Raw genomic sequence first — 12,994 nt, 5'->3', positions numbered from 1 at the left:
GCCCCTCCCAGAGCTCACACAATTGCAGGAGTATTCTTTTTAGTGGGGGCAGGGAGTTTGGTGGTGGTGGTCCTTAGACAGTGCAAGATTGATCTTTTTTCCTTCCAAGTAACCATGACTGTGGGTAAATGGGGAGAGATGTTGGGGCTTGCCTTCTACAATGCCTGTTAGAAACTATGCCCAAGTGTCTTAAAGAAAAAAGTTAAGGCTTGATATAAGGTTACTCCTGCACTTTGGAACTCTTTATGTAAGGCACTTGACCTTGCTAACTGTCCATCTTTATTGTAAAACCGAGAGGGAGATGTCTCTGTGACCTGTTATGTGCAAGACCGGATTGCTCAAAATATTTTAAGAATGTAACCTAGATGCTGACATTTTCTTATTTTAAAGGTAGATGTGATGTAGATGTTCCAGATGTGGTGCAACCAGTCAAACAACTCAACCTTAAGCAAAACACAATTTATTTAAACTATACTTAAAATACAAACAAAAGAAAGAGGGATTTAGAATAACTTAGCTATCGGATGACTTAACTGAATAATAGATACAGTACCTATTACTAGTTAACTGTTCCAATATAGTAACATCCCATCAACATACCTCTTGGCAAAGCAGTAAATTGAGATGCAGATTCTTACGTGCAGTTTCACAATCCAGGGGGAACAACATCAAGAGAAATTTCAGAAAAAAATCACACTTAGGAATCACTTACTGAAGCTTGTGCCCTTTCTGGGACCGAAACAGCTTCTCATTGCAAAAGCTAAAAAATAACTGGAAAGCCGGATCTGGGAGAACTGACGACTCCCCTCCCATTTTTACAACTGCTTTTTAAAAAGCATGAAGGTCTCTTAACCTACTGACTTAGGCTAGCTCCTTAAGTCACTTCAGTACTTCTGTCTTTACAACCTCTCTTCAAAATACCCAGGACAAATCAACCTTTCTAAACTGACAGCATCATCACAGACCATGCTTTCATTTTCATTTTATGTGACCTTTCCTGTCCCCTTGGTATTGCTCTGAAAAAAAATCCTTTATGAGTGATGCAACATGAATGATAGCTTCTGTTAACTATTTTACTGGTACAATATTCAGCTTTACACAAGAGGATTTTGACAAGTTCCTGTTATTTCTTCTGTGATAGCTAGTGGTGACTATTAGAGGGGCTGTACATAACTTGCATTTATCATTCCTCATCTCTACTCTGCTTCTAGATTGCTTTTATATCTTGGCTTCCTACATTTGGGTCATCCCTTTCTGTTACGTTGATATCATCTTTAATTAACAGATCCACTCCTCCACCCTTTCCCAGCTTCCTGATCTTCCTAGGTGTCACATCCCTTCGATATTCATGTCCCATTTTTGGTCATCCTGCAAGCCATGTCTCAGTTATGGCCACCAAATCATGCTTATTTATCTCAATTTTTACTATTAGTTTTATTTGATTTGTTTTGAGTGCTACATGCATTCAAATACCATGCCTTAAGTCTTGTCCTTTTATTATTTTGGTAATCTCTAGTTGTACCTGTTGATTTGCTCTTAGATCTGTATTCTCTGTCCCGTCTGTCAATATCTGTCTGTCATTTTCCATATTAATTACGGAAATAATTCCTGTTCCCTTTTCCCTGTAATTGGTCCTACAATTTTGATTGTTTCCTTCAACTACAACCCTTGACACTTTGGGGAGTTTGCTCAATTCTCCCTGCTGTCCTTCCTTTTGCCTAAACAAGTTGCAAAAACACCAAACTAGTTGGCCAGTTACGAGGACTGAGGCTTTTTCATTGCTACTTTCTAGTTTTCCATGCCTGCCCTTTTACAGTCACACTTTGTTCTCCCTGACCATAGGTCAAATCTGAAGTATTAATCTCAATAAATGTGACCGCCTCCCGGAACAAAGCGTCCAGGTAACTTGCGTCCTCCTTGCTGCTCGCTACCACCTTCTCAAGGGCAGTTAGGGTTGGGCAACAAATGCTGATCCAGATAGTGACACTCACATTGCATGAAAGAATAAAGAATGCAAAAGGGCTTACATAATTTCTATGGAGTAGCCTATTGATTATAGGGATGTTCTATGTGACTCTGGACAATATAAAATTTACCAAAAATACTTGCACTTTCACTAATAGGAACAAAAAATAGTTAATAGGTGTTTTCTTGTTGCTTAATGCAGAAATAATAAAGGAGTGCAAAAAGACCAAAAAGCAGTTAAAGTCAATATTTTAACATTTTCACCTATTATTTTGGTGTAAAATGATTTCAAAATGCTCTGCAGTATTTTGTGACAGGAAATCAGATACCCAGTTACAATGGGCAGAATCTTCGCAGTGCCTGAACAACTGGAGCCCATAGTGGAAATGTTGGGAAATTCGCAAGAGTTGTTCATGAGGAGTTTCACAATACTGAGAAAGCCAGAAATCGCATTTTTCCCATCCAGGCATGATTCATGCTAATGAGTGGCAAAATCCAGTTTACATACATTAGCATGTATTAACAGCTCACTATTACTCAATGTCACCTCATCAATGAACAATTTCCCATTATCTCAGAAACTAAATAAAAATTAGACAGTGATAAATCCCAACATGAAGATCAGAGAGGTGACCACGAGGCATAAGAACAGAAATAGGCCATTTGGCCCAATAAGTCTTCTCCATATTGCAATTAGATCATGGTTGATTTGATAATCCTCAACTCCAATTTCCTGCCTTTTCCCCATAACACTTGATTCCCTGAAGTATTAAACCTCACTCAGTGCTAAGAATGACTAAACTCACTGTTTTCAATGTTGTAGTTGAGCCTTGACAGTACTTGCTCACCCAATTGATGATAAAAAGTAAAAATATATCAATAAATGTGTGAACGTACTTACAGTGATGTGTCACTCATGCCACCTCCGTACCTTCATAAAGCTTTCTTCTTTTTTCCCTTCCACCATGTTTTGGTGCAGTCCCAGGGTCTGCAGCTGGACTGGAGGGAGTCTGCCCTATAGTGGAGCCTGTTGGTCTTGGAGTTTTGGTGGAAAACCCTGGATATGTTTGCATTTACAGACCCTAGCCATGTTGTCAGTCCTGCCCAAATGCAGGTGCACCCTCCTCAGCTTGACTTCCTATGTAGAGTCATAGAGTCAGGGACATACAGCATGGAAACAGACCCATCAGTCCAACTTGTTCTTGCTGACCAGTTATCCTATATAAATTTAGTACTGTTTGCCAGCATTTTGCCCATATCCCTTTGAACCCTTCCTATTCATATACCCATCCAGATGCCTTTTAAATGTTGTAATTGTACCAGCCTCCACCACTTCCTCTAGCAGCTTGTTCCATACATGCAACACGCCCTGTGTCAAAAAGTTGCCCCATAGGTTCTTTTTATATCGTTCCCCACTAGTTTTGGACTCCCACATCCCATGGAAAAGACCTTGCCTAATTACCCTGTCTATGCCCCTCATGATTTTATAAACTTCTATAAGGTCACCCCTCAGGGAAACTATCCCCAGCCTATTCAGTTTCTGCCTGCTCCTCAAACTGTCCAACTGAGGCAACATCCAGAAGGGTCATCGGGCCGAAAATGTTAACTCTGATTTTCTCTTCATAGGTGGTGCCAGACCTGCTGAGCTTTTCCAGCAACTTCCGTTTTTGACCCTCCCACATGATGAAAGGTGGCAGGCAGGGTGATGATGGAAGGCCCAGCTACCTCTGAAGTGGGCTGAGAGACGACTTCTGGCATGGGGGTGGGGTGGGGCTTTTTTTTCTATTCATTTGTGGGATGTGGGCATCGCTGATTGGCCAGCATTTCTTGCCTATCCCTAGTTGCCCTCGAGAAGGTGGTGGTGAGCTGCCTTCTTGAACCGCTGCAGTTCTCCTGCTGTAGGTTGACCCACAATGCCATTAGGGAGGGAATTCCAGGATTTTGACCCAGCGATAGTGAAGGAACGGCGATATATTTCCAAGTCAGGATGGTGAGTGGCTTGGAGGGGAACTTGAAGATGGTGGTGTTCCCATATGCCTGTTGCCCTTGCCCTTCTAGCTGAATGTGGTTGTAGGTTTGAAGATGCTATCCAAGGATATGTGGTGAATTTCTGCAGTGCATCTTGTAGATGGTACACACTGCTGCTACTGAGCATCGGTGGTGGAGGGAGTGGATGCTTGTGGATGTAGTGCCAATCAAGCGGCAGGTTTGTCTTGGATGGTGTCAAGCTTATTGAGTGTTGTTGGGGCTGCACTCATCCAGGCAAGTAGGGAGTATTCCATCACACTCCTGACTTGTGTCTTGTAGATGGTGGACAAGCTTTGAGGAGTCAGGAGGTGAATTACTCGCCGTAGTATTCCCAGCTTCTGGCGTGTTCTTTTAGCCACTGTGTTAATGTAGTGAATCCAGTTGGGTTTCTGGTCAATGATAACCCCCAGGATGTCAGTAGTGAGGGATTCAGTGACGGTAACACCATTGAACGTCAAGAGGTGGTGGTTAGATTGTCTGTTATTGGTGATGGTCATAGCCTGGCATTTATGTGTTGCAAATATTACTTGCTATTTGTCAGCCCAAGCCTGGATATTGTCCAGATCTTGTTGCAGTTGAACATGGACTGCTTCAGTATCTGAGGAGTCACGAATGGTGCTGAACATTGTGCAATTAACAGCGAACATCCCAACTTCTGACCTTATGATGGAGGGGCGGTCATTGATGAAGCAGCTGAAGATGGTTGGGCCTGAGGAACTCCTGAGGAGATGTAGAACATAGAACATAGAACAGCACAGCACAGTACGGGCCCTTTTACCCTAATCCTAAGCTCTATCTAACCTCCACCACTACCTTATACTATCAACCATATGCCTATCTTATAGCTGCATAAATGCCCCTAATGAGGCTGACTCCACTACCATCTCTGGCAATGCATTTCACGCCCCAGCCACTCTCTGAGTAAAGAACCTACATCTGACGTCTCCCCAATATCTACCTCCTTTCACTTTAAAACTATGTCCCCTCGTAAAAGCTACCTCCACCCTAGGAAAAGGTCACTGGCTGTGTACTCTGTCTGTACCTCTGATCATTTTGCACACCTCTATCAAGCCACCTCTCATCCTTCATCGTTCTAAAGAGAAAAGCCCTAGCTCTCTCAACCTTTCCTTGTAAGACCTTCCCTCCATTCCAGGCAACATCCTGGTAAATCTCCTCTGCATCTTTTCTAATGCTTCCACATCTTTCCTGTAATAAGGTGACCAGAACTGGACACAATACTCCAGATGTGGCCAAACCAGGCTTTTGTATAGCTGGAGCATAACTTCACTGCTCTTGAACTCAATCTCTCTATTAATGAAAGCGAACACACCATACACCTTCTTAACAACTCTTTCCATCTGGGTGGCAGCTTTCAGGGAACTATGAACATGAACCCCAAGATCCCTCTGCCCCTCTACACTGCCTAGAATCTTTCCATTAACCCTGTATTGTGCTTTCAAGTTTGTCCTTCCAAAATGAATCACCTCACACTTTCAGGGTAAAACTCCATCTGCCACTTCTCAACACAGCTCTTCATCCTATCAATGTCCCTTTGTAACCTAGAACAGCCCTCCGCACTGTCCACAACATAACCCACCTTCATATCATCTGCAAACTTGCTAATACACCCTTCCACTCCTTCATCCAAATCATTTACAAAAATCACATATAGACGAGGACCCAGGGCAGATCCTTGTGGTACACCACTTGTAATTGAGCACCATGTTGAATACTTTCCATCCATTACCTCCCTTTGTCTTCTAAGAGTCAGCTAATTCTGAGTCCAATCTACCACATTTCCCCCTATCCCATGCCTCCTTACCTTCTGCATGAGCCTACCATGAGGAACTTTATCAAATGCCTTACTTAAATCCATGTATACCACATCCACTGTTCCACGTTCATCCACGTGTTTGGTCACATCTTCAAAGAATTCAATAAGGTTTGTGAGGCATGATCTACCTCTCGCAAATCCATGCTGACTATCACTAATCAAACTGTGCCTTTCCAAGTGATCATAAATCCTATCTCTCACAGCCCTTTCCAATAATTTGCCCACCACTGACGTAAGCCGAACTAGCCTGGAATTTCCAGGGTTATCCCTGTTCCCTTTTTTGAACTAGGGAATGATGTTTGCCGTTTTCCAATCTTCTGGCACTATACCCATGGACAGTGAGGATGAAAAGATCATCACCAAAGGCCCTGCAATCTCATCCTTCGCTTCCCATAGAATGATCCCAGAAATCCTGGAGCTGAGATGATTGACCTCCCACAACCATGACCAAGTTCCTGTGCGTCAGATAGACTCCAGCCACCTGAGCGTTTGCCCCCTGATACCCATTGATTCCAGTTTTGCCAGGGCTCCTCGATGCAACACTCAGTCAAATGCAATTGATGTGAAGGGCACTCTCACCGCACCTCTGGAATTCAGCTGTATTATCCAGGCTTGAACAAAGGCTGTAATGAGATCAGGAGCTGAGTGCCCTGGCGGAACCCAAACTGGGCGTCACTGAGCAGGTTATTGCTGGGCAGGTGCTGCTTGATAGCACTGTTGATGACACGTAGTATCACCTGACTGATGATTGAGAGTAGACTGATAGGACGGTAATTGGCAGTGTTGGATTTGTCCTGTTTTTTGTGTACAGAACATCCTTGAGCAATTTTCCACATTGCCAGGCAGATACCAGTGTTATAACTGTAATGGAACAGCTTGGCTAGGGGAGTGGTATGTACCGGAGCATGAGTCTTCAGTACTATTGCTGCGAACGCTTCAGCCTTGTCTTTTGTACTGATGTGTTGGGCTCTTCCATCATTGAGAATGGGGATAGTTGTGAAGCCTCCTCCTCCAGTGAGTTAATTGTCCACGACCATTCATGACTGACCGTGTTTCCTCCTCTGGCTTAGCACTTACTGAGCACTGTTGGTTCGAGCAATGAAGTCCAGGTCTGTGTGCCTATCCAGCAGACTCTCAGAATGCTGGCTTTGAGTCTCCATTGCATTTTCCAAAGCATCCATAAAGGCAGCCAGACATTTGCATGCCAAAGCTAGAAGTGTTCCAAGGGTACTCATGCCACCTTTGTGTCAGGTTGCCCGATACCCATGACAAACCTGACTGTTGATCCTGTATCTGCTTATGTATTTGTATGTAGTCATGTGTGGGTGAAACCATGGGGGTCCTCACCTGCAGATGCCTGGCCTCCAGCAGTCCTCCAGGTGCCAGGACCCTAGGGAATTTCTCTGACAACCAGCTTGGAGATATGGCAGTGAGGCGCCCAACAGCAAATGCACCCGACAATAATCTAGCTAAAGTACTCACTGTGGGGCTCAGCACTGCAGATGGTGCATGCTGCTGGAAACAGCCTTGTTGGTGCATCATCTGAAACATGAATGCATTCTTTTTAAAGATGGAGGAGGGAATATCTTGCAGGGCTGCCTCTTGGCCACAGAATCTGAGCTGATGCCACTCATGTCTGCAGGAGATAAAAGAAACAATGTGTTGCAAGAAACAGGCACAACTTTGGGCATGTTAAGAATGCTTTCACGGTGAGAGAATTGAGAGAATATTACAGCAATGGACAATAATTCTTGCATGGTTGCTGGGGCATGACACTGTGGTAGTACACTGCACTGATCCGAGTACACACTGACCAAGTCCAAGATCCTTTCTTCACAGAGGGGAGGAGATGAATGTTTGGCACCCCGCCACCACTTTCAGCCCTATTGTGGCTCACTTTCCCCTGAGAATGGGTAAATGAGATGGAAGTGGGTGACATTGTTGTTAGTGGGGAAAGATGGTAAGATCTCCAAATGAGTGAGAAGGTAGCACAAATGCCATGCAGGCTAAGTAGTATGGTGGCTTGATGCCAGTGAGTGAGGGATGATCTTACAAATTGGCAGGGTGTGAAGAGTGGCGTTCCCCAGGGATCTGTGTCGGGGTCTCAATTATTCACAATATTCATTAATGATGTGCACAATGGCATCAAAAGTCAAACATGCAAACTTGGTGTTGAAACAAATTTAGGGAGCAGTGCAGACAACGTTGACGACAGCATAAAAATACAATAGGATATGGACAGGGATAATGGGAACTGCAGATGCTGGAGAATCCAAGACAACAAAATGTGAGGCTGGATGAACACAGCAGGCCAAGCAGCATCTCAGGAGCACAAATAGGATATGGACAGGTTAGTTGCGTGGGAAAAGCTGTGGCTGGAGGATTTTAATTAATATGTGTGAAGTAATCCATTTTGGTCCAATAAGGAATAGATCAGGGTATTTTTTAGAAGACATAAAGTTAAAAATCGTCAATGTCCAATGAGATTTGAGTGTTCAGGTGCATGTCTTTAAAATTCCATGTACATATGCAGGAAATAAAGAAGAAGGTGCATGGAATGCTGGCCTTCATATCTAAAGGGCTCGTGTGTAGGGATGCAGACATTGTGCTGCACTTATACAAAACCTTAGTTGAATCCCACTTAGAGCACAATGAGCAGATTTGGGAACCACATCTTGGGAAGGATAACTTAGCCCTAGAGGTAGTTCAACGCACATTTACAAGGGTTAATATCTGTCCTTCAGGGGCTAAGTTATGAGAAGAGATTAGACAAATTAAGCTATTATTCCCGAGAATTTAAATATTTTAGGGGTGATCTAATCAAGGTCTTCGGGATATTATCAGGGAAAGACAGGGTAAATAAAAATAAACAGGGTGGATAAAAAAAGGAAAAAAATAAACAATCTTCTATTGGTTGAAGATTCTAGAACCAGATGTCTAGTCTAAGAATTAGATCCAGGCCATTCAGGACCGATCGACATTAGAATTTACCACACACAAACAGAAGTGGACGTTTCAAACTCTCTTCGTCAAACAGCAGCTGATGCTAATTCCGTTACACTTAAATCTGGGACAGCCATTTTTTTATTAAGCAAGTGCATCAAGGGATATAGGTCAAAGGCAGGCATATGGAGTTAAGTCACAGATCAGCCATGTTCTCAAGGGGCCTGTGAGGAACATTGGGTGCATGAATAGATTGCAGATGTAAGTATATTTCTCCTTAGACAAGATTGAGAAGAAACGTCAGAGGACTGTACAAAATCATAAGGGGCCTAGACAGAAAAGAGAGAGAAAGAGATACTGGTGTAGGATAAAGATCAAGATGTTTTGGCTGTATGGTGAATGGCAAAAGAAACAGTTAACATAATGAGGAAAACCTCTTTATTCAATGATTGGTCATATCTGAACTGAATTGCTTGAGTGTTGCGGGTGCAGATTTAATCATGGCTTTCAAAAGGAAAGTGAAGAATGACAACAAGAACAAACCCTCTGAAGAGAGGTCACTGCACCCAAAATATTAATTTTGCTTTCTCTTCACAGGTGGTGACAAGTCTGCTGAGTTTTTCCAGCAATTTCTGTTTTTATTTCTGATTTCCAGCATCCATAGTTCTTTGTCTCTTTTTGTTTTTAGGAAACCCTTGTGGAACATGGGACTTAGAACAGTACAGCACAGTACAGGCCCTTCGGCCCATGACGGTGTGCCGACCTATTTGGAACTGGAAGTCTTGCAGGGAGGAGGCACATCATATGATCTTCTGAATAGCCTCCTTCTGCACTGTAACTAATCGATGACTCCACCCATAAAATAATAAACATTCCTTCTGAGCTGCTGCATCTTCAGCTGCTTCAATGCACTCTCCATCATAAGGTCAGAAGTGGAGTTGTTCACCAGTGATTACACAATGTTCGGTACCATTCACAATGTCTCAAATACTAAAGCAGTCCCTGTTCAAATACAACAAAATCCGGTCACATCCAGGTTTGGGCTGGCAAGTAGCAAGTAACATTCGTGCGATACGAATGCCAGGCAATGACTACCTCCAATAAGAGAAAATCTCACCACCACCCCCTTGATGTTCAATGGTGTTATCATCACTGAATCCCCCACTATCAACATTCAAGGAGTTACCATTGACCAGAAACTCTCTCATCACAGAAATACAATGACACAAGTGTAGATCAGAGGCTAGGAATACTGTAGCGAGTACCGCACCTCCTGAATCCCCAAAGCCTGACAACCATCAATCGAACACAAGTCAGGAGTGCGATGGAGACAGCAAGAACTGCAGAACAAGCGAACGCACTGCTTGCAGATACCGACACATACCAACAGGTGGCGATAGACCCGACCCCACAACTAGAGAACCGAATCACAGCCTTACTCAAAAAACTTCAAAAATCTGGAGAATTAAACAAGAGAGACTTCCAAAAAATGAAACCAGATGGATCCAACACACCACGCTTCTACGGACTACCAAAAATTCACAAACCAGAAGCCCCCCTCAGGCCCATAGTGTCGCTACCTGGAACACCAACCTACAGATTAGCCAAGGAACTACACCAAAGACTAAAACACCTAGTAGAAGACTCCCACCACTCCATTCGCTCCACCCAAGAATTCCTGAACACCAAAGACACCAAGATAGAAGAGGATGAAATAATGGTCTCCTTTGACGTAACAGCCCTGTTCACATCCATCAACATCAACCTGGTCAAAGAAACACTGACTACGCTATTAGAAGAACCGAAGACACATACACCAGACACCACCAACCTCATCAGCAAGGACAACATCATCAAGCTAGTGGACCTATGCCTTACCACCCACTTCACTTTCAATAACAAAACCTACAGGCAAACCAACGGTACACCCATGGGATCTCCGATATCAGGGTTCTTAGCAGAGGCAGTAATGCAGAGACTCGAACAAACAGCTCTGCCAATCATCCAACCCAAACTTTGGGTCCGCTATGTGGATGACACCTTTGTCATCACTAAACAAAACAAATTAGAGGAAACCTTCAAGACCATCAATAATACCCTTTACTGGCATAACATTCACAAAAGAGGAGAAAAACAACAATAAACTGCCATTCCTAGATGTCACAGTAGAGCGAACAGCCAATGGGGAACTTCAAACCAGCGTCTACAGGAAAACAACACATACGGACCAAATACTGAACTACAGGAGCAACCATCCCAACACCCACAAACGAAGCTGCATTAGAACATTATTCCAACGAGCCACCACATACTGCAGAACAGAGGAACTACGCAGAGCAGAGGAAAATCACCTATACAGCGTATTCAAAAAGAATGGGTACCTTATGAACACAGTCCGCCGATTCCTCAGCAATAAACCCAAACAAACAGACAAAACGGGCCCAGAAACCATAACCACTCTCCCCGACATCAAAGACATTTCCGAAATGACTGCCAGACTACTCGGACCTCTTGGCATCAGGGTAGCCCACAAACCCACCAACACACTAAAACAGCAGCTAATGAACTTAAAAGACCCTATACAGACAACAAGCAAAACGAACATCATCTACAAAATACCTTGCAAGAACTGTGACAAACACTACATTGGACAAACTGGCAGAAAGCCACCAGAATACATGAACATCAACTAGCCACAAAACGACATGACCCACTATCACTCGTATCCTTACAAACAGATAAGGAAGGACACCACTTTGATTGGGACAACACATCCATCCTAGGACAAGCCAAACAGAGACATGCATGAGAATTCCTAGAAGTATGGCATTCCAACCGGAATTCCATCAACAAGCACATTGACTTGGAGCCAATCTACCATCCCTGGAAAAAAAGAACAGGAAATGACATCACCAACCCAAGGAAACCTAACCAGATAAATAGAAAGCGGGACATAACACCAGCGCTTCGTCGGAGGCTCACTGATGATGTTACCTAGAATGGTGACGAAACGTCTGAAAATGAACCTTCCAGCTCAGCAAGCAAACTCACACCCAGAGCTGCAGATGCTGGAGTCAGAGACAACACATTGTAGAACTGGAGAAACACAGCATATCAGGCAGCATCAGAGGAGTAGGAAAGTTGACGTTTGATGGGTAACACATCCACAAACATCTACTCCCTCCACCACCAACACTCAGTAGCAACACTGTGTACTATCTACAAGATGCACTGCAGAAATTCACCACAAAACTGCAGGGGATGGGCACATTAGAAATGTGGAGCTTATTCAAGGAAAAGCTCCTGTGTGTCCTAGATAAGTATGTACCTGTCAGGCAGGGAGGAAGCTGTAGAGCACGGGATCCGTGGTTTACGAAGGAAGTGGAATCTCTGGTCAAGAGGAAGAAGAAGGCTTATGTTAGGATGAGATGTGAAGGCTCAGTTAGTGCACTTGAGGGTTACAAGGAAGCCAGGAAAGACCTAAAGAGAGACGTGAGAAGTTGTTGGCGGATAGGATCACGGTAAACCCTAAGGCTTTCTATAGGTATTTAAGGAATAAAAGAATGACGAGAGTAAGATTAGGGTCAATCAAGGATAATAGTGGGAAGTTGTGTGTGGAGTCAGAGGACATAGGGGAAGCACTAAATGAATATTTTTTTGACAGTATTCACTCTAGAAAATGACAATGTTGTTGAGGAGAATACTGAGATACAGGCTACTAGACAAGGTGGGATTGAGGTTCACAAGGAAGAGGTATTAGAAATCCTACAGAGTGTGAAAATAGATAAATCCCCTGGGCCGGATGGGATTTATCCTAGGATCCTCTGGGAAGCCAGGGAGGAGATTGCTGAGCCTTTGGCATTGATCTTTAACTCATCATTGTCTACAGGAATAGTGACAGATGACTGGAGGATAGCAAATGTGGTTCCCCTGTTCAAGAAGGGGAGTAGAGACTACCCTGGTAATTATAGACCAGTGAGCCTTACTTCAGTTGTTGGAAAAGTGTTGGACAAGGTTATAAGAGATAGGATTTATAATCATCTAGAAAAGAACAAATTGATTAGGGATAGTCAGCACGGTTTTGTGAAAGGTAGGTCGTGCCTCACAAACCTTATTCAGTTCTTTGAGAAGGTGACCGAACAGGTAGATGAGAGTAAACCGGTTGATGTGGTGTATATGGATTTCAGCAAGGCGTTCGATAAGGTTCCCCACAGTAGGCTATTG

Source organism: Stegostoma tigrinum, chromosome 15 (genome assembly GCF_030684315.1).
Source record: "Stegostoma tigrinum isolate sSteTig4 chromosome 15, sSteTig4.hap1, whole genome shotgun sequence".
In the NCBI taxonomy this organism is placed as follows: Eukaryota; Metazoa; Chordata; class Chondrichthyes; order Orectolobiformes; family Stegostomatidae; genus Stegostoma; species Stegostoma tigrinum.
Note: the sequence above shows the minus strand (reverse complement) of the source record.